This window comes from Vicia villosa, unplaced genomic scaffold, assembly GCF_029867415.1.
Source record: "Vicia villosa cultivar HV-30 ecotype Madison, WI unplaced genomic scaffold, Vvil1.0 ctg.000025F_1_1, whole genome shotgun sequence".
NCBI lineage: Eukaryota > Viridiplantae > Streptophyta > Magnoliopsida > Fabales > Fabaceae > Vicia > Vicia villosa.
Genome location: NW_026704957.1, coordinates 1749807 through 1772957, shown reverse-complemented (window position 1 = coordinate 1772957; position 23151 = coordinate 1749807). Strand labels below are relative to the sequence as shown.

General features: G+C 32.9%; 1 long non-coding RNA gene across 11 annotated transcripts; it reads left to right on the top strand.

Moving 5' to 3' along the window:
* Positions 1-9000: 9000 nt before the first annotated feature.
* On the top strand, positions 9001-18957 carry LOC131622234 (uncharacterized). 11 transcript variants are annotated; one of them, XR_009289791.1, is made up of 10 exons: positions 9002-9931; positions 10997-11061; positions 11585-11635; positions 12076-12137; positions 12239-13084; positions 13174-13565; positions 13671-13853; positions 16201-16259; positions 17484-17794; positions 18014-18938. It is a non-coding gene; the product is annotated as an uncharacterized LOC131622234 (long non-coding RNA). The 11 variants fall into 11 exon arrangements; XR_009289794.1 differs by adding an exon at positions 17331-17483 and having other exon boundaries at positions 9001-9931; positions 10997-12137; positions 17600-17794; positions 18014-18957; XR_009289786.1 differs by having other exon boundaries at positions 9001-9931; positions 10997-12137; positions 13174-13304; positions 13414-13565; positions 18014-18940.
* Positions 18958-23151: the final 4194 nt, after the last annotated feature.

Genomic DNA, 23151 nt, shown 5'->3' with positions numbered 1-23151 from the left:
TAAACGGTTTCTGACAAGTCCAACTCAAATACACAATTTCGCTATATCCCTCTTCATATTGCCACTAAACATTTTCCTCAAATATTGATACATTTTAGTAGCATCATGACGTATACTCAAACCATCATGGTGCCCTTCATCCAAAATTCTCTTTCTCAAATTCGAAACATCAGGAATACAACTCGATCATAACACCTAATGACACTATTCTCGTCAATCCGAAAGTTATCACCCTTTCCTTGATTAATCAATGTCATCTTCTCAACCAATTGCAAATCCAATTTATGACCCTCTCTAATCTCAACTAGAATGTCTCACGTAAGCTTCAACATACCAAGCTTAACACACAAATACGTCGCTTCACAAACCAAACTCAAATCTCTAAAGTGTTCCAACAATTCCAATTCTCGAATCCTCAACATAGACTTGTGCAATTATTTCCTACTCAATTCCTTCAATTAAACAAATACTACAACTTCTGTGCTCACTAAACACTTCGAATCTCGATCCAACAATTAATACCTGTTAAGTTCCAAAACAAATCCAAGGGTGGATAACATCCATTCATACATCGAATAATTCTTCTCATGAACTTTAAGTTGCCTTGAAGCATAAACTACTACTTGTCGATATCTGTATCAACACACCTCAGATCGAAATCTCCTACCCAAGAAGATTCACTTCTTCCAACCAAAACTCACATTCAGAAAGCTTCGCATTAAACCTCTTCTCTATCAGCACCGATACACAATCCTTAATGTTCAGTATGATCATCTTCACTCTTAGAATCAAAATGTCCCCAAGAAACGTCACCTCATAGAACCTTCTTCTTAATCGACAAAACAGGCGCACCCTACGGTTACACATTCAAACGAATGACCCTCTTCTCAAACAACTCCTCAAATCTACTCTCCAACTTCCCCTTAGTCGCTTTACACGCTACCAAATTAGTAAGACAAGTCTATCTCATTCAATACGATGTCGTCTCCTATCAACAATAGATTAAGGGTGATCAAGTCCTCAATTTGTCAATAGACAGTCGTCAATCATAATGAAACATAAACCACCGTTACTAAACTATAATAGTGTTCCTTCAGAACTTGCACTCGAATCACTTAAAACCCTAAGATTCAAAATCTCTCTTAAAGTTACAATTACTTGATTCGACTCCAACCAATTCACACCAAAATTCTCATCAACTTAGTCTAACGGAAAACAAATTACATCAATTCTCAAAATCTCTACCAAAGATGCTCAACGGATAATTCAAACACGTAAAAGAAATAGAAACAAAGCCACAACAGTTGTATCAATAACTACACTTTCGTGCATAACAGATAAAACATGATCCAATCTTATAGCACAATCCAAAGAATAAAATAATGTGTTGCACCATTATCAATAATAAAGCACGTACCTCAGGTTAACTTATCCTTAGAAGTAGTCTCAGCACCAGACAACGCAAACACTTTTCCTTTCGCTTGATCCTTCTTTGGCTTATCGCACATGGCACAATTGTGTCCTTGCTCGCCACAATTGTAGCAAATCCTACTCGGACCAACTCCACAATCAACAATTTTGTGACCCGTCTCGCCACACCTGTAGCACTTAATCGGAGTAGAAGCTCCTCCCCCACTTGGCTTCTTACCAAGACCAGATTGTTCCGTCATGTCATCATACGATTTCTCATGGAACTGTTCTCCTCCTCGTTTCAACTGTAGAAACCTCACTTCTTTCTTTCCACGCACATCTTCTGGAAAATAGTTTCCCAAAAATGCATCACGGAAAAGAGTCCAAGTAACTTCAATACCTTCTCTTTCAAATCTCCGCACAGTATTACTCCACCAAACGTCAGCTTCTTTTGTCAGCACGTGAGTACCAAATTGTACCTTCTGTACATCAGTACAACTCACGACTTGAAAGATCTTCTCAATTTCTCTCATCCATGCGTGCGCTTTGTCTGGTCCATACCCTCCTTCAAAGATCGGCGGGTTGCACCTTTGAAAGTCTCCAAAAGCACGGAACTCATCCTTTCCTCCATAATCGACATTCTCTTGCGACGCTTGTCCAATCGCACCAGTCCACCTCATGATTGCCTCAACATTAATGTTACCATTCCTTCCTGCAGCCATCGTCCTAAACAACCAAACAACTAGACAAAACAGTATCGATCGTGTCAGATACACGAATCAAATACAACAGGATAAAAGACATTAATAACCTTGACCAACTGGTCGACCATGCTCTGATACCACTAATGTAACACCCCTATTTACCCCATAAATAATAAGCATATAATCAGAGAATAAGCATGCATATAATTAAAAAGGGCGTCACATCGACGTTTTCAAAAACTAAAAGCTTTTAAAAACCGACAACATTTATCCACAAAATACAATACACCTGGTCATTTCAAATAACACCTGACATATAATCATAATTCATCCAGAATATGCATTAACAGCGGAAAGTAATACTCATGTGTTTCATATAAATGATACATGTCCCATACCATGATCATATCTCCATAAACAACTCATAAGATAACCATAATCATAATATTTGGCTTAAAGCCTCTCAACAACAAGTAACCAATTAAACAGGTTCACAAGTTATAACAAAATACATAAACAATTAGAACATGAGTTCAACGTCTAAGCTACCCAGTGTTACATGACCAGAGCATTGACTCGCTACTTAATTACCAAGCAAACTTAGAAGAAACTCCAACTAGGTCACACGCAAGCTACTAATCGTCAAACCTGCATGTCGCCAAACGAGGGCAACAATGAAACAGAAGGGTGAGAATACAAACCATTATGAAGAAAGTATAACGGAATACAATGGTTAAATCAACACTTCAAGTAATTAATCATACTATGTATAACCATGTAGATAATAGTAATCAACCCATATTTCACATGTTATCGAGTATACAACAAGCTTGAATAGTATAATATTTCAATTCTACTATTATATTCTCAATTAAGTACACAATCATAGTTATCACATATTCACACATTTTATCAAATATATATTCAAACTTCACTCGTTTCAATTATCAAACTCATACACATATCACAACTACATCAACTTCACATACTCAATTATCGCATAATTTTAATGTGACACAATGCAAGATATGTGACGCTATGCATGTGGTACCGAATTGTGAACCCAAAGTTTCACCGCTTTCCGATTCAATATCTAGAATCCAAGCCACGCTTCCGATCCGGACAAGACCAAAGCCCACCCAAAATGTAAACATATAGTCTACCGCTTCCGATTCACTCTAGAATCTAAGCCTCGCTTTTGTTTCAATGCAAACCACCTTTGTTTCAAGGCACACTATGATATGAATGTATGTACAATGTTAACAAACATATGCAATTAAGATCATCTCTACCATCTTAACTTTCCGCATATCACAATAATTCAACTCTATGAATTATCCACCAATTGTACACAACATTCACAACACACACACATCATTAACATATAAGAGGCCAATTAATCAATTACGATTCACACAGTCCAATTAACACTAGTAACCATACTATCTCATGTTAATTCTCATTTTACCAATTATACATGAACACACACTTTCAACATCAAGCAATTAATCATTAGAATTAATATTAACTAACTACTCACAAAGAATCAATATTAGCACAACCTCATTGGCATAGAAATATATATTTCTCAACATACATATTCAAGACAAAACACAATTACGGACAAATCCTCAAAATATCGTAATTTACCGACAAACTGAATAATTGATCCATGTCCAAACATAATCCAATCAAATCAGCTCAATACAATTAATACAACTATTAATCATCAATTAATATCACCTATTGCCAACAAAACTATTTTTTATTGAAAAGAATGTAACACTAGCTTTCTAACGCTTCGAACAATACTCAAAACGGATTCACGGTTTGAAAGTTATGAATTTGTAAAGTTCTAACGAGAATATAAGCACCAACATCATAAACTGACAACTCTAAACATGTCAGAGTTACGCAAAATAATTAAAATATGACTCATAATAACTCGAAACAACTCCGACAATTTTATTGGCAACTCTAACAACTCCATTGACAACTCTAATAACTTTGTTGATAAATCTAACAACTCTATTGACAATTTTAACATAATTGAAATTAACTTAGTTAGATAATCACAATGTTTATCTATAACTTAAATTCCTAAAAAAATATTATATTAACCATATTAAGTTATCATAATTATTATCATTATAATAAATTTCTATTATGTTAGTAACTTTGAATATTGAAACAAGTCATCTTCAATTTTGATGGCACAGTGCGCAGAGTATTAATTTCATTTGGTTACTTTCAATTTAACTCCTAGTGTATCGCTATAGTAACTAGAATATAATAATAAATCTAACCAACACAATGAAATGTGGTGTCTACTACATGTGTATATATCATGAGCGAAGCACATGTATGTAGAAAAATAGCCGCTACAGTAGGTACAAGGAAACCAGAAACAGAGCACAGTTTGGAACAGCCACAATGCAAATTTTCGTTAGTGTTTCAAATTAAATTTCCCATTTTCTACACAATAACCTAATCATGTTAATCTACCCATTGACCCAATCATACAAACCCATAATAATAAGAATTCTCCCCCTTACCTCTTTGATTCTTCAAACCCTAGTTCTCACTTGTTCCCCTTTTGCTCCTTTTCTCCACCTTCTATTCTCTTCTTTAAAATTCAGCAAATGAAATGATAATGTTATGTCTTCTCTCCTCAACCCTTACTATCTTATGTCATATTGGGCTTAAAAAATAACACCCCCTATTTACTTCCAACTCTAATAAATAGGCCCAATTAAATATAATCTCTTAATATCTCTATTTAGTTCAATAAATTAAATAAATACCAATACACACAAAGTTAATTAATTCAATTAATTATTATATCTCATAATAATTAAATAATTAATTAACACACCAAGTAAAATAAAATAGAATAATAAAATAAATACAAATAAAATCCTCTAATAACTCAATGTCTCATATTTCCGGTCTAATCTTAATTACTCGGAAAATTCCCAAAACGCTAAATATTAACTCATTAATATTTCTAATACTAAAAATATTAAAATTTTCGATTAAATATTGATCCGCTATCCCGAACTAGTACCGACTAAATCGTCCCAAAACGCGAAAATTTCAATAAACATCATATATGACTAAATTAAACAAATAATTATTAAAAACACCAAATAATATAATTACTAATATAATTAATAAAAATATTAATAAAATTCGGGATGTTACAATAAGTACCCTTGAAGACAGGAAAATTCTCTCTCTAGATGGTAGCCAAACTGCGAGACCCAACATTCTCACCAACGTTCGGCTGATGTTCCAAAGCCAGAGCTATTGATTCCAAAGTAGCAATAATTGTAGCATCATTCCTCCCGGCTATCTCAACTTATCACTATGCTATAAATAGCAATTAGAAGCCAATTAGCAATACTCGATTGTTAAACTAAACTATGACTCGGCAACTTGGTCGGACGGACCTACGTGCTCTAATACCACTAATGTAACACCTCGAATCTACCTAACGGTTTATAATGAAAACCAAAGAACAAAAGTTCCAAACAACATGAGGTATAACATTTCAACTTTAAAACAATCACATAAAAGCTAATTATAACAGATACATAACACATGTAAATAGGGAGAACTCGTCACAATCAATTAGTTTTCAAAACCAAATCACTTTAATAAAACAATGCAGCGGAATTCACATCTTATAAACTTCAAAGGATAGCATCTTTGTCTAACATGATAACAACTAAAACAAATTTCTCCAAAAACAACTCATAGTTCAACTTAAACTTAACAAAACAAAACAAGCGTCAATCCCCCGAGTGCTACATATCAGAGAAAAGGACACCCACTCGAACTAATAACGGTAACAACTACTCCTTATCGTTACCTGCACGTTACCAACAGAGGGTAACATTCAAACAGAAAGGGTGAGATATCAAACAGTATAAAGAAACATATGATAATAATTATAGCAAAAGAAGATCATACGCAATTTACCACTTCATATAACATTAGAATCATTCATCGTTCAACAACACATCATCAATCATTATTAACAATCAATCCATCAATCATCACATGACCATGATAATGCAATGCAACTGAATCCCTAATATGCATGTGGTACCCAGGGCATCAGCCCACATCACTTTGCCAATACAGAGCATAAACGAGCTAAACTCACGTCACTTTGCCTATTTAGGACACGTCATATTGTCAAAATCAATGCAACTATGCAACATCTACATGTGACACATAACAATAATGCAACACAAATAATACGTCACATCACTGTCGATTCGGCTAATCACAACTGGTTGGGTTCTGAGACAACCTGCAATTCGTCATCGTACATCATTTAATCATCACGTCACTATCAACCACAACAACATCAAGTAATATCAACTAGGAACAACTTACAACTTGAATTCCAATATTCAACGACAACAACAACGTCATTACTATTATAGTAATTCACAACTATCAATCACATTAAGATGATATACCAGCATACAACCATATTCAACTTCACATTATTTCACGATACCAGGAAAATATACATCTCAAGAAAATTTCTCAAAAGTTATTCAAATCGATTTCATTAGAAAGGAATTAATTTCATCATTCCGGAAGTTCAAACATTGCGTCAAACGAACACCCGAGTCAAAAGATACGAATTTTCAAAGTTTGGAAATCTATCAGCTTCAGCAATGTAACCGGTTATCTAAGGATGTAACCGATTACATCCCCTAAATTTTCCCCTGTTACCCAAATTTTTTACTATGTAACCGGTTACCTCAAATCATGTAACCGGTTACATCAGTTACAGTAGCCAAAAATGCCATTTTCGTTACCATGTAACCGGTTACCTCAAAACATGTAACCGATTACCTTACTTACAGTAACCCAAAAGCCCCAATTTTATTGGATGTAACCGGTTACCTCAAAACATGTAACCGGTTACATCACTGAACCATAACCAAAATTTTGCAATTTTACTGTTACGAGTTTTTTTCCCCAAAACCCCAAAAACTCAACTCTTACATATCAAAACATCATTTTAAGTTATGATTTTTCAGGTCTATCATTGGTACCAAATAACTATTCATAAACAAACACCAATTGCATCAATTTCTCAACAAATCATTCATCAATTTCAACATTCATCAACAACATCAAAATTACAATTTCTACACAACCATGGGTATTAAAGCATAGAATCAAATCTCCACCATAACCTATTAAAACTCTATTATTGTTTATACACAACAAAAACTAACATTAATCATAAAAATTATATTTTTGTTTTTTTTTTAATTTCATTTAAATTTCACCTTAGACCTCCAATTATGTTTGGTCGGCCCTATATAGCTCTTTGAAAAAATGACAACTTCATAGAGGATAGAAATATATGCCATTGATATAAGATGGATTAAAGTACTTAAAAAGTATACAAACAAATTTTAGAATAACTCTTACAATTGAACAATATATTACTTGTTTGGTAGATCTTCTAAGATGAGTTTGCCAACTTAACATGACTTTAGACGCAGTTGAGGCGATGTCAACTAAAGTCCAAGTCGGAACTTTGGTCCTTTGCTTAATGCTTGTAAGATCCATGGAAATGTTGAACTCGGAAAGGTTGCAACTACCAAGTTATTAGATACTATTCCATAAAGTTCTGTAAGTTATGTAATAATGGCTAATTTGTATAACTCTGGGTAAGTGGAAAGATACGAATACTATGCGAAACTTGATTGATGGTAAGAGAATGACTAAAGAATTTGGCTGGATCCATGTTCAGGTCAATGGTTAATTTCATATTTGTAATGGTAAATTAGTGACATGTTAGGTTAGTCAATATTCTTAAGACTAAGACTATATATAACTAAATATTACTCTTCAAAAAGGTAGTAAAATACCAAAAGTAGTAACTGAAAATATCATAACTTTATTGTCCTTTCTGTCGTCGGGATCTTGCATTATTTTAAAATCGAAAGATTTTAAAATTTAAATCGCGATTTTAATAACCATATTGTCATACATTACTTGATTGATGATTACTTCTATGTTAGTATTAAAGTAGATTATAAAAAGAGATGTTATTTTTTTGTAAAATCACCTTTTGAATATACATCACTAAATTCAACTAGAGACATTTAAATTCTTCTAAAAAAAATTATTTAAACCCTTTTTTAGTTTTGAAAAATATATTAGTTTTATATATAATTTGACTCGTGAATTTGACTTTATTATTAATAAAATAAAGGTTTTTGTTATTGTTGAACAATACATACCTCAAATGAACTATATGTATTTATTTTACCACTTTTATGTATATATTTCGTTTTACGAATGATAATATTTGATTTTCTATTCACATTCATTAATCAAAATTAACAATTAGCAAGGTAGCATAAGCTGACATTATACTATTATACTGTAAAAGTTCACAATGATACATTTAACATATTACTCTATTTTTCAGTATCCTTACAACTTTTCCTATGCCCACCTACCTGTAAAAGTCCACAATGATACATTTAACATATTACTCTATTTTTCAGTATCCTTACAACTTTTCCTATGCCCACCTAATGCACTTCCACTGGCAAAAACTCGATTGCAGGTTTTGCATTTGTAAGTTTGGTCGGGTTTGGTCATTTTGATAAATTTGCTACTTGTGTTGCTCTTCTTTGGACTCTTATCTGAATTCGAAGGTAGTTCCGGTTGCGCTATAAACTTCGTTTTTGGGATTTTTTCCGGATTGTAATTCTTGTTTGGATCGTTGCCGCTTCCGCTTCCGCTTGTAGCCATGGCCCACTACAGAAAAAGTGATATATTAATTAAAAAAAGTAATCAATTAATAAATATATAAATGTTTACATAAATGTTTACACTAAATGAAATAATATATAATAAATAAAAAATCGTAACAAACGCCTTCACTTCTCTCTCTCTCTCTCTCTCTCTGAAACTGCTCGCCGAAAATCGCCACCGCCGTGCCGGGAATCGCCCACGGCGGCGGCGGAGGCCTGATCCTCACCAAATCACTTCAATCGCATTCTTTTCTTCCTCTTAAGAAAGATTATCATCTTAATTTCAACAAATTTCCAGCTGTCGCACGCTCGAGAAAAAGAACAGTTTCCGGCGAGCGGTTTACGCCGCCGACCACCGTGAGCCACCATCTTAGACCTCTTCTTCCTAATTTCGAGTTTAGCCTAACGTGATTCGTCATTAATCTCTCGTTCTCACTCTCTAATCCTCAAAACGAAACGAACAAAAAACCTAAATGATATCAACCGGTTTACACTACAAATTCGATCCAATTAGAAGCTGGCATGAGAAAGAATGTGAGAATCGAAAGATTATAGCGTTTACCTGGGGAGTATGAAGGTTGAAGATAATTGCTGAGGAAAACCAGAGGTAATTGCTGCGAGATTGAGCGCCCGATGAAGGTGATGTGCGTCGAATGTATGTGGTGAGGTTGTTGTTAGTTATGCTTTCTGCGAGTGAGAGAGATGAATGCGTGTTGTGCGTTCTTGAGAGAGTAGAGTCAATGGAGGCTAAGCTCAGTTGAAACGAGACTTCGAGGTGAAGTCTCGCACAACAATGGTGAGAGAAAGAGTGAGGGAATTGAGAGTGATTGAAGATGAATGGTGTGTGTCGAGGGAAGAGATGATAAAGAGAGGATTGAAGGTGATGATAGGTTGAAGATGAGAAAATGGTGGACGAAGTGAAGAGATGAAGAAAGTGAAGAGAGGACCTTCAAGAATGAAGAAAGTGAAAGTGATGAGAAAATGGTGGACGAAGTGAAGAGATGATGAAAGGTTTGTTCCCTTTTTTCCTCCTGTTTGTAACTGATTCATCACAATTCTGATTCTTCTAGTGATTCTATTGGAGGTTCTTAGAGGGTAGTTAGAGATTCTATTATAAATTGGTTATGTGATGGTTAGGAGTTAGTTAGGAATCCCTTAGAAGTTCGTTAAGTTAGTTATGTTGTTTAGAAATTAGTTACAAACAGTTAGTTACTAATTAACTGTCAGTTGGAATTGAGGGTTAGTTATGGGAATGTGGAACTGTTTGATTCAGTTAGTTTAAACTGTTATAAGTTGGTTACATGTTATTAGAGTAAGTTAGTTGCTAAACTGTTTGGAACTGTGTTAGACTCACTACAAAAAATATACTAAATAGAAGAGGTTAAAGTGTAGGAGTTTTAAAAAAGAGCCTCAATTTACTTAAAAAAAGGAAACACCCAAGTAAAAGAGGTTAAAGTGCAGGGTTTTTAAAAACCGACCCTAAATTACTTCATAAAATTATAGTTTTAATTTTTAACCCTTTTTTTTGGTAAAGAAAAAAGATTAACTCTGTTTTAGAAATATTTGGATTAATTAAAGGAAGGGGTTTCGATAACTGTGTTAAATGTTCCCAAATTTTCCCCAAGTTCAATTTCATCCCATTTTCTTCTTATTGAAATGAACTCATCCTTTTCAACCTTTTCCACTCACATATAATTTCACCCATTTTCTTTTGATTTTCCCTTTCTCCTCCACGCTTGACTCACTTGTTTCCTCCACGTCGTGTTTGATTTCATCTTTCCCGCTAGAGTCACTTTTTCCTCTTCTAATTTTTCTTTTCCATCTTTCTTTTTCGGTTAATTTTTCCGTCCTCCTTCACGTTTGTGATTAACCTTTTTTGGTTGGTAGAGTTTTAATTTTCAAATTTCTTCTCTTTTTATCATTTCCTACATTTGTTATTGATTATTTTTTTGTTACTTTTTTTAGGTTTTCTAAATTGGGGATTTGGGGTTTCAGTTTCCATAATTCCATAACATCCAATATGAATTAGATGCGCTATTTTATCTTTCTAATTATGTGTTGATTTTGCTTTCTCAGGTTTACTGTAGTGCCAATGTTTGTTTTGCTGGGTCCTGCGAAGGTGATTAGCACATTAAATAATGGTAAGGTCTTCGGAATTTGTAACTGATGTGTACTATCAATTTATCCATATATTTTTTTCTCTATCTCCAACTCTCTGAATTTGAATGACATTTTCAATTTTTTGTAGTTTACTTTGCCTTATTTACTATGTGTTTTGTTGATTTCCAATTATGTTTGCTGTTTACTTACCAATGTAGTAATCAAACAATTTTTTTCCTATTTATTATGAATTTTGAAACCAAGAAGGAATTAGAGTGCATTTTCTGATATTTGGCTCAACCTTTGCATCTTACAATTTGGCAATTGCTTCTATTACTATTTGTTGATTGTTGTTTGGTATTTGCTTTTATTGGCTACCTAAAGTAAGGAAGGAACCTGAAGTCTATGTTGTGTAAATTCAACATTCATTAGTAATTGTCTTATTAGATTATTGATGTTTAGAAGGAAGGAAAATATAGTCTTACTAATTATTTGGTGATGTTTTCTTTATTTAGAGAAAAACAAACTATTAAATATGGAAATATTAATTGAATGAATGTGTAGGTGGCTGGAACCTAAGTCTTTGATTCTTTTTAGTCTTCAATGGAATCCCCTGTATCCTTTCTATTGATGCATTAACTGGAGTACCATTTTTCTAATGATTGACATTGTGCTCTTAATATGAAATTTGTTTAAGACAAACTCCCAAGATTTATTAATGTTTATTATGAAGAGATAGTTTATAGCAAGGGCCAAATACCATAAAGGGATTAAGTGCATTCATTTTTTGATATTTCAGAGACAAACAGTAGTCTGAGACAGACAATTCCAAATATTATATTCTGTATTATTTAGTTATTGATAATTTACTCGTACATACATGATTTGTCACTAGATTAATAAGGATAAAAGATGTGACTTTGTTAATTAATATTTTACTGCTAGTCTAGAGATGCTTGCTCAATAAATTTATTGAAAATAACTATTGTATCATTCAATTTAGTTGGTTTGAAATAACTCCTACTGTTTGCTCCTAATTGTACTTTTTTCAAAAGACCGGTAAAGGTTGATCAAAAGATAGAAATGTCACAAAATCGTTATTGCAATATTGGCAACAGTAAGTATATTCTCTGCCATTATTTTCATTAGTTAAATTTAGTTCGATATTGATTTTTACTTTTTAGTATATGATATTGAAGTTGTTGTATTCTTTTATAGATGATTATGGTATATAATAGCAGCTTTTGGAAACTAAAGGTAATGGAAGCTTAAAAAGAAGAGCTAGTTATGGAGAAAAGTGGTAAAGTGGATGAGAAGAATATTTAAGGTGTCAAATTTACATTCCTTTGAAATCAATAGTATTTCTCCCTCTTTATCAAATGATGTTTTCTAGTTGCAGAATGGATATGTTTCTGTATGAGTCAAGCAAAGCACATTCGTTTCTAGATTCATTAGAAGTGTTGTTCAGTTTTTATTCCTAAATGGTTTGAATCAATGGCTAATTATTAATGTAATTCTTTTCTACATTCTCATTAGCTCTGTAATAGAATAGGCATAGTCCCTCTTTAGATAAGTGCTTTGTCTGGGTTGTTATTATTTTTTCCTAATAATATATTGAATTTTAATTTGTATTATTTCATTTAGGAATACATGTACGTTATTATTATAATTTTGTTTTTAACAAAGATTATTATGTATTTTAACGATGGGTAAAAATAATAATTATAAAAAAGATATTGGTTGACTTATGGCATGTTTCCTTATAAAATCATGTCAAAGTCAGTTGAAATAATAACAATAAAAAAGGTATGAATTTTAAATATTTTAAATAACTTTTAGAGGGGTTTAAAACCCCCGTAAAATTGGTTTCCATTCAGTGGATACACGGGGTTTAAAACCCGTGTATTTAATTGAACTTTTCACATCGAAAGTGTATACAAATTATATATGTTCAGTGAACTTGCACCAACTATGTGGATCGCCATGTCAGTACTAGGGAGCAGATTACAGTGCAAGATACTTTGGACGACATGGCTTACAAAACATCACAGTTTGGGTTGGATGGTTAGTATTCTACTTCACCCCTTTTTATTTTTGTATTGGTCATTTGATAGTTAGTTTTAGACGTACAATAACGAGATATATGCTTATAGGTAATGGTGCATTAGTTAGAGCTTAAACAAGCATATGGAGATTGAAGCTGCACTTTAGAATCTGAGAATGAAGTTGCGCATGGAGCTCTATGTAGCATAATTTGTACTCAGCCTAGAAGAATATCTGCTATGTATGTTTCTGAAAGAGTTGCGGCATCCATGAGCTATTTTGTTAACATGCTTTTATAATGTTTAATCTTAATATTTTCATCGAGCCATTGTTTCTATTAAATACTGCAGCTAGAATCTTTGCATTCTTGTATGGTCCTCATAATTATGTAGCTAGAATATTGGACACTAGAAGATATGGTGAGCAATATGCAAGCAAAGAGGAGGATGCGGACCGTGTCTTGCAATTAAGAACCTCAACTGAAATTAAACCTGGAAATTCTGTAAGTGTGTTGTATGGGATGGATTTGTAATTCTCAACTTTTGCATCTTCTTATAATCTATACAATAACTTAGTATTGTATTGCACTATGGTCACTTCTTTCCAGTTGATTACATTTCTGATGCCAAAGGATCTGCCCTTTTCATAGAAGGAGAAGAACCAATTCAGCAACTTGCCATTTTTGCTAAAACAGTCATTGATACAACCGGAGCTGGCGATACTTTCACTGCTGCTTTTGTTATAGTGTTAGTGGAGTGAAAGTCCAAAAAAGAATGTCTCATATTTGCCGGTACGTATGGCTGAATGTATTTTGCTGTCTTTTGTTGTTTTAATTTTCTTGGTTATTTATTTGATTGGTTGTGATTTACTGATTTAATTGAACTTTTCGCATCAAAAGTGTATACAAATTAAACCCGTGGGTATAAATAGTTATTTTTGAGTCTGTTTATGGTAAATTTAATGCGATAGATGTAAGGAGAGGATAATTTGTAGCTTTTGGGTTCTCACTTCTTAGGGATAACTGGGTCTAGGTTAAATTCTGGTTTTGAGAATGTTTCTGTGATTAGAAGTCTTAGCTTAGTGAATTCAATGTTCAATTCAATAGAAATTCGCGCAGACGTAAGAAAACTTTAGAGTTGGAAGATTGATTATGTAACAGCAGTAAACATGGCAATTTTGCAAAAAAAAAAAAATACATTTTTTGTTTCATTTGGGTTTAAGTGATTTTCATATTCATATTGTAAATAGTTTGTAATTAGCAATTACAGAAACATGTGCAGTTTTAACATCTCTGGAAACTCTTTTGCTTTGATTGAAACTCAAATTCATAATCAATAAAAGCTGAATCCTGAAGGCTGCAATTTGAAATATGAGAAGTGTGAAAGGTTCTGTTGCAGGAGAATACTTTGGCTTATGCATTTTCTAGTTGGTACCAGCTAGTTATGGCAATTGATTGGACACAATGGGGAAAAGAAGAATGATGCTTTATTCTCACCCATGATCTTAGTTACTTGATTTGTTTATATAATATTAGTATCATGTTAGTCACATGCTATTTCTGAGAATTCTTTCAATAATGCATGATTTTGAGATGCCTCTCTCAACTTGCACTATGAATGTTTTGAGTATAATCTGATCATATAGTATAATAGAATATAGTTAGATACCTTGTGTTAAGGAATGAAACTGTGAAATAATTTAAAGTTATTATTTAATTCTTAATAATGTGGTAGCAGCATCTGATTCATATGCTCTCTACACGTGAAACACACTTCAATGATGTGTTATTCATATTATACCCCTTTGAGGTGAGTCAATTCATTAAAATAACTTGGAATTTTTTGGAACTTCATCTAACTTCTATCTTTTTTTTATTCTAAAACAAATATAACATTATCACTAATACAAAGAACTTATTAAAAAAAGTTAAACATTGCAAACATAATTTAATTTATATGACCAATTTAAAGAATAATTGTAATTTTGATTCCTTTTGCTGAAAAAATATAAGACAATATGAGTTCATTTTATGCTAAAATTTTTAAATAGCTAACTACAATGTCACTTTTTTTGTTGTTGTTGATTATATATGTTGTCTTAACTCTGTAATGTTTTGTGGTGTATCAAATCAAATCAATGAAGAGAATGATATTTGGTTCAAAGTGGAAGCCTTTGAAGCTGGTTTGTCAGCCACTTAAATTTGATTCTGGTATTTTAGTGGAAGGTTTAGAATGCATTGATATTTAAAGTATTGTTTGTTCTTGTTTATTGTTGAACTGCATTATCTTTGGTGTCTGTTGTGACATATCAAAGTGGTTAATTAAGATGGAATTGAATTAAAGCGGGTTAATGTTGGTTTTGTTTAATTTGTCTTTGTTTTGATGTCAAGATGTGTGTAATAGATTGATGTAGTAATAGAGCAGATGTTGTTATCGGTGCTTTATTGGTTCTGTCTAGTTGTGGAGCTAGCACCGCCTCGGTCCGGGATTGCTTATCCGGTCCAAATGCGTATTTGGAGTTTTGGTGCAGCAGCCGGGTCTAGTGTTCTTGTCCTGTTGCAATGTAGTATTATAGTGAGGTTATCAATTTACAAACATAATTAGATTAGCCGGCTGTAATCTGTTTTAGAGAAAGAAGCTCCATTTCCCTTCTAATTTCTCTGGGGGGGTTCAAAAACAAACTCAAGGTCTTTTGGACTCAGGTTCAAACATATTATTTTTCTCTCAGGTTGCAAAGGCCCTGAACCTGACCTTCTACTAGTTTAGGACCCGTTAGGAGTCATCTTGATTTTCCTGCATGGAGAATTCAGTATACAGATAATTCATATTTTGGATTCAGTTTCAGTTTGAGTTCAAAATTGGTTCAGCTCAGTTTGTGTTTGGTTCATGTATGACTTGGAATTGCTTACGTTTTGGTTCAAGCTTTGACTCTAACCTAAGTTACGGCGAGTATACTGTATCATGAAGTTGAATTGGAAGAGAATTTACCTGTAAAAATGCAGAAAATACAGCTTTTAGTCTTGCCCGCAAGTGTTCGATAGAATGTTTCAACCAATTTTCGCTTCTTTTTTGCTTCATTTCATTCACTTCATTATGTTGAATTGTTGTTGTTGTTGATGATTGTTGTTGTTGTTGCAGCTTGTGATTTACGAATCGGCATCAAATAGTTGACGTTACCATTGCGCGCCAACTGTTCGGTAAATTGCCTCATCCAAATTTCTTTCCTCCTTTCGCCTCTGTTTTGATGTGAATTGTAATGTTGGATTTTCTATTATTGTTTGTTGAATTTGTTGTGATTATAATTTATTTTAATATGAATATAGTCCCAAGATGAGATAAAAAAAAATAGTGTAACCAAAACATCCAAAATTATACTTTGCATAACATTGACAATTCTTGCAAGGTTCAATAATGCTTATCATGATTGACCTATAGTCGAGTCACAGGCAAACGAGAGAGTGTTGAAATAACATAAAATTTGTGCCTGGACTCTAAAGAAAAGATATAATGGTAATAGATAGATTGAAAATGGGAGGATTGTCTATTCTACCATTATAGATCCAAGTTCCTTTTCATATGAGAGTTGTAAATTCTAAGATTTATATAGTTTTGAAAGTTTTCTTTACTGTGCAACTTAGGAAAACTGGGTATTATATTCTCCTGCTATCATATTTGAAGTCGTCAGAGGACTCGGATGCGGTTTAATACATATTTGTGGTTTGATTACACAAAACATATAATGAAGGGTCAAAATGTGTCATGACTGTTATCTTTATCTGGTTTGAGGAGAAATTGAAATATATTTGAAAAAATTAGAATCATCACATCACTTCACAGCCATCATCTACAGTAATATATGTTATATTAAAGATCTACAGATTGGCTAGAGACATGCAACACAAGTATAAGGAACATACAAATTGAGAAGTTTAGACTATTGAATTGGTATCAGTAAGTATTTGGTATACCTAAGCCAAATGAATTAAGTGAAAATACACCTACAGAAAACTATGGAATTATAATGCTGGATTTTCTGTTATTGTTTGTTGAATTTGTTAAAGTATAATTTTTTTCATCTCATATAGGGACTATATTCATATTAAAATAAATTATAATCGTATATAATGTGTACGCCTTGGATCTATTACAAGATGTATTACATCTCATAACTTGGCTGTGACTTCTAGCTGCCTTAGAACATCTGATGCGTTGATCAATGTTCTTGGTCCAAAAGCATTGGCTGAAGCTTCATCCCTAATATGTTTCAGGAATATATCCCAAAGTGGAATCCCGAGCTCATAGATTACGAAAGCTTATTGCAAGAAAAATTCCAATAAGGCTTGCTGTAACATAAGTATTGTTTGGCTGTGCTAGTTTGAAATGAGTTCCTATTTGTCTAACTCAAAATCATTTTATTACAGGTACGCCTTACCTTGCCGTCGTTGTTAAAACTATATCCTACTACTGTTGAAGCTAGGGATAAAAGCTTAACAGTTATTTTTAATATGTTGGCAACATTTATTGGTACAATGGATAGATCATCTATCGGGGCATTATGTGGAAATATTTTTTACTTTTGCTTGGTTGCTCTTGATCTTCGCCGTCAAAGTCCTCATTTAGTTAAAAACATTATGGCATGGTGAAGGAATTTGATGACCTACTTGGCATTTGCATCGGCCAAATGGCTGTCACAGCTGGTTCTAATCTTTTGTTGTAACCTTTGAACCACGAGGTATTGTTAGTCATTTCTATTTTGGGTGTACTCGCAATTGATGTTGTGCTGAGTATATAATACCAATAATAATATACCAGGATAAAGTTTCTTATAAAATTCATCTAAGTTGAATAATGCATGCAATTTTTGACTGACCTTTTCTGGAATTTTGAGTAAAACAACCCTTTCAAGTTATCAACATTCTCTGGCAGCTGAATATTTTGGTTTTTTTGGCAGGTTTTGATGCAGACACGTAGTGAGAAGACGCGGACTAGAATATTGGGCCTGATCGCCTGAGAACTATTAAACATTTTGGAGATAACTTGAAAGAAGAATATTTAGTATTATTAGGAAAAAAATCCCCTGCCTCGGTGAACTGTTTGAGGATGTGGAGCTTTGAGTTAAATCTCTTGCTCAAGAAAATCTACAAGAAATGAAGTCTATGAGTGGGGAGATCCTTCGACAATACTTATGATCTTAGATTAGAAAGGTAGTTTTCATTGTATCGTGACGTGACGAGTGTGAGCTAGAAATGTGTAATAAAATATAGGGAATCGTACTGTAGTTCAATGTACATTATGTCCATTTTAAAGGAAGGTGTCATTCTTTTTTTAATCAAAAGGAATATATTAATTCAAAAAAGCATTGATTACAAGCCGAACTCAAGGTTCCAACCCTCTTACAAGACAAAATAAAACTGCTCTACATCATAAGGATTGCTATGTGTCTCCTAAAGTGTTTAGATATCCACCCACTATAAGTAATTTTCTCTATAATGCTATCCACAATCTTTGTATTCTTTCTCTTTTTAAAAATAACACTGTTTCTATACAACCAAACCTCATGTAAGGTTTCAGTTATTGCAAGCTTCAATGCAGCAACTTTCCATCCCTTCCTGTTTGTAGTATTCAGAATCCAAGGGAACTCCTCCTGCCACCCTTTAGGGTCATGCATTATCTCAAGCCAATTAAGGATTGCTTTCCAAATAGGTTTAGTTTCTCGGCACTCGAAGAACAGGTGCTGAATGCTTTCTTCCTTATCTCTGCATAAGCTACAAATGTTATTTTGCAGCATTCCAAAACGCACAAGTCTATCCTTGGTTGCTAGTTTCCCTTGGTATACTAACCACAAGGTAATGATTGTCTTAGGCCTAACACAATTTCTCCACATCAGAAATCTCCATGGCACTACGTTATCATCCTGCACAAGAGCCTGATACATCACTTTCATTGAGAATCTATTACTCTGCATTTGTTTCTCCCATACTTGAGGGTACACCACAATAGTATCTTTATTTCCCAAAACAGTTTGGGCAATCCAAGACCAGGACTTACTGATAGGCATCACCAACGGATCGCTGTTCTTTAAGTAGTACGTATGTATCCACTTAACCCAAAGGTTATCCGATTTCTTACAAACATTCCAAAGACACTTCAGCATTGCAGCCTTGTTCCATCTCTCCAAATTAGGGATGTTAAGACCACCTTGGCTGATCGGGTTACAGACAGCTTTCCAGACCACTAAACTTTTTCTCTTCACATTAGGACCTCTTGTCCTTATAAATGACCTACAGATGCTATTAATGTGCTGAATCACAAGCTTGGGCAGTGGTAAACACTGCATCCAGTATTGTGCGATGGTAAAAGCAATAGTACGCACCAATTGAATCCTACCCGCATAGCTCAGCAGTCTAAATGATCAATGCCTGACTCTAATAATTTTTTCAATAAAAGGCAGATACTATTTAATGTTAAGTCTCTTACTTGTTAGAGGTACTACAAGGTACCTCACAAGTAGCTGCCCCATATTGAAATTGGTGATGTCTTTGATCCTTCTCCTTACCTCCTCATCCAGCCCACCCCAACACAATTTGCATTTTGCTGGATTAATCACAAGCCCAATAGTTCTTGTAAAATTTTGAACAATACTCATTAAAAGTTGCACGAAGGTGCCATTTGTTTATACAGATAAAAATTAAGTTTAATTATTTTTTTTATATTATAATGCTTACATGATATTAGAAGAATAAAATAATAATAATAATAATTAAAAAAGTAATATTTTAAAAAATAATATAAATAATAAAAAATTCGAGATGATAATAATTTAAATAAAAAAAATGGAATATTGTAAATCAAAATTATGATGGTTTGATTTCAAACTCACGACGGTATGAAACCGTCGCAACCAAAAACTGAAAAGAGAATTCAAACTGAAGTTCACGATGGTTTTTAACCGTCGCGAACAAAAATAAAAAATCAAAGCATATTCACGACAGTTTTTAACCGTCGCCATTTCTAGTATAAGTCAATTCCAACCCGTCGCGAAATAGGTTGGGGACACACGATTCTGCGACGGTACTGCATCCGTCGTAGATTGTAAATTACGGCAGTTTTAACCGTCGTAATGTGACAAATTAGCCGCCACAATCTACCAATTTTTTTGTAGGGATGGTATGATCAGCCAAATTCTTCAAGCATATGTACGAGGTCTTTTCTCCAATCGCAGTACACGTCTTCTTGGTTTGGAGGACTGACATCTTTTATAATAGTCGTCGGCTCCCAATTTCTCATCCAAATCTAAAACTCAATCAAAAGTAAGTAGTTTATAGAATCAAAATGCCTATTTATTACAGAACTTGAAAGATGATTGTATAATTTTTAATATGTTGATGCCCTCACCACCTTTAATTACCCCTCTGACGTGTTTTGTCTTGTGTTTCAGATGCCAGCAGTAGGGGAAAATTACAATAATTTGGTTTATATTTTTAGCTTCTGAAATCAATTCTTCAGTGAGCCAAAATTTATTCAAGAGAATTGGTTTGTTTTTTGAAATATAGTTCTACTTTATCACTTCCAAAAACAAACAGAATAACTTATAACCATCACTGTTAAATATAAGTTAATTTTGATAACATTAACATTTTCACAATCAATTTTATCAAAATTAATTTTTCTAAAATCTAGAACTTGTCATATAATGGGGTAAATGGTTGTTAAGAAGGGTGGATACGGTCATGTTGGATTTACAAAGAAGGATCTGTACAATTATTTTGATAGAAAAATGTGTGTTACTATTAAAGATGTTGATGTTGCCGGTGCTTTAAATTATCTAAACTATGAATGATGTGATATTTCAGACTAAGTTGATATGGAGGCTGTTACATTGAAAAAAAAAAGACATATTATGGTTACCACATACCTCTTTGTGATCTTGATAAGTATAGCTGAATTTGGATCATTTCACACACTCCTCTTCATATGTTGACCTCAAGTATATTCACCATGCTGCATATTCCACAGAACTGTTTCAAATTACAATATAACTTATGTTAATAATATGTAACAACAGGAGACTATCTTAGGCAATAAACCGAAAATTGATCATTATGACAAAATTCGAAAAATACATATTATTGGATTAAGTTATCATATCAGAATTTATAGATAGTAACAAATGACATTGTTAATTTAAGGAGATGTAAAATAAAAACTAAAAATAATTTAATAATGTAATCAATATATATATATATATATATATATATATATATATATATATATATATATATATATATATATATCCTTTAAAGGGTGCCAAAAACTTATTTCAATATATTAAAGGCACAATAGACAGATTGTTCGGTAAAGTCATCCATATTCCTAAAACTCCGCCAACACAACTAAAAGTAAATGATTTATATTGTGTCCTTGTGCAACAATTTCCTGCCGATGTGATAAAGAATAATGTAATTTAGTCAATTTGACAAAGAATTGAATAATAACAACATAAAACCAGACCAGTAAATTGTCCTTACACTTTTGAGTTCCTTGATTCCATTCAAAGGAAGGACAACAACTTTAGCCATGAATTTTAGATAAGTTGTTAGGTGAGAGCTTCCAAAGCTGTTTCAAATAGCAATACAACTCATGTTAATAATATGAAACAACAGAAGACTATCCTAGGCAATAAACCGAAAATTAATCATTATGTCAAAATTTGATTTTTGGAAATTTAAAACTTTTCTTCTATTAATCGAAGCTCTTTAACAATTTGATATTGAAAACCAAAATTTGACATTGGAATTGAACAACAGTTTTCATGTAACAAACATGCCAGTATAAGAACTCAAAAATAGGACAATAACTACAAAATCGTTCTATACAAGTTACACGTTTATCATTACATTAGAAAAATCGTAGTTTCTCATGGATCAAAGGTATGTATTAGTCTTGGTTCCACCATGTGGAAGTACAAAATATTACTGTATATTTGTTCCAAGCATTAGCCATACAAAATATTTGCATAAATGTGTGTATATATTACTTAATAGACTCCAACTCAAATCATCTTTATTTCTCTGTCAGTGATGGGAAGCTCAAATTATTTGATTGAATTAAAAAAAGCATGTTATCTAAAAAAAATAAACACATACTTGAATTTGAAACCCTGCCAGCATGCCAAATTTGATAGAAAAAGCCACTGCCTTTAGCATGAAGTAACAACATCAACAATAAGTTTCCATGCTTCAACTTGCTCTTTAGTCCAAACACCATTCCATTATAAGTATAACTGAATTTGGATCATTTCACACACTCCCTCTTCACATGTTGACCTCAAGTATTTTCACCACTCTGCATATTCCATTGAGTTGTTTCAAATTGCAATACAACTTATGTTAATATCTAACAACGAAAGACTATCTTTGGCAATTAACCGAAAATTGATCATTATGACAAAACTACGGTATTAATTTGAATAATATCACAATCCAATTTCACATTTAAATTCAAATGCTAACAACTCAATAACACAACAATAAATTATGAACTCATTGTTCAAGTCAAAGCCTAAAGATTGAATTAAACAATCTTATTTAACTATCTCCCAATTCAATGCAAATACAATATTTAAATTTATGAATACGATAAAATACAATCCTAATCCACAATTACATAATTTTTGGTTAATTCAATTCAATTACAAAATTCATTAATTTCATAGTTACAAGCCCTAATCCCTAATTACATGTAGGAATTCAAATCCATTTCAAATTTTTTGAATTTCATAAGATATAAACCTATTCCTCAAATCTATTATTTCTGGTAATATTTCTTATCAACTTCAACTTAACCTTAAACCCAATTCAAAAATTTATGTATGCAATTTAAAAGTTAATTGATTTTGGAAAAATATACATATTGGGATGGATATGAACATGTGAAAGGAGGCTACAACATGGAATCTTTGCTTTGAACCAATACGAATTACACGAACATTTACTCTAAAAGCTCAACTTCGAACATGAACACGATTACGAAAATGTGTGGGAGTGAAGCGGTCAAATACGAATTTGGATTTATGGAATATGTCAAAAT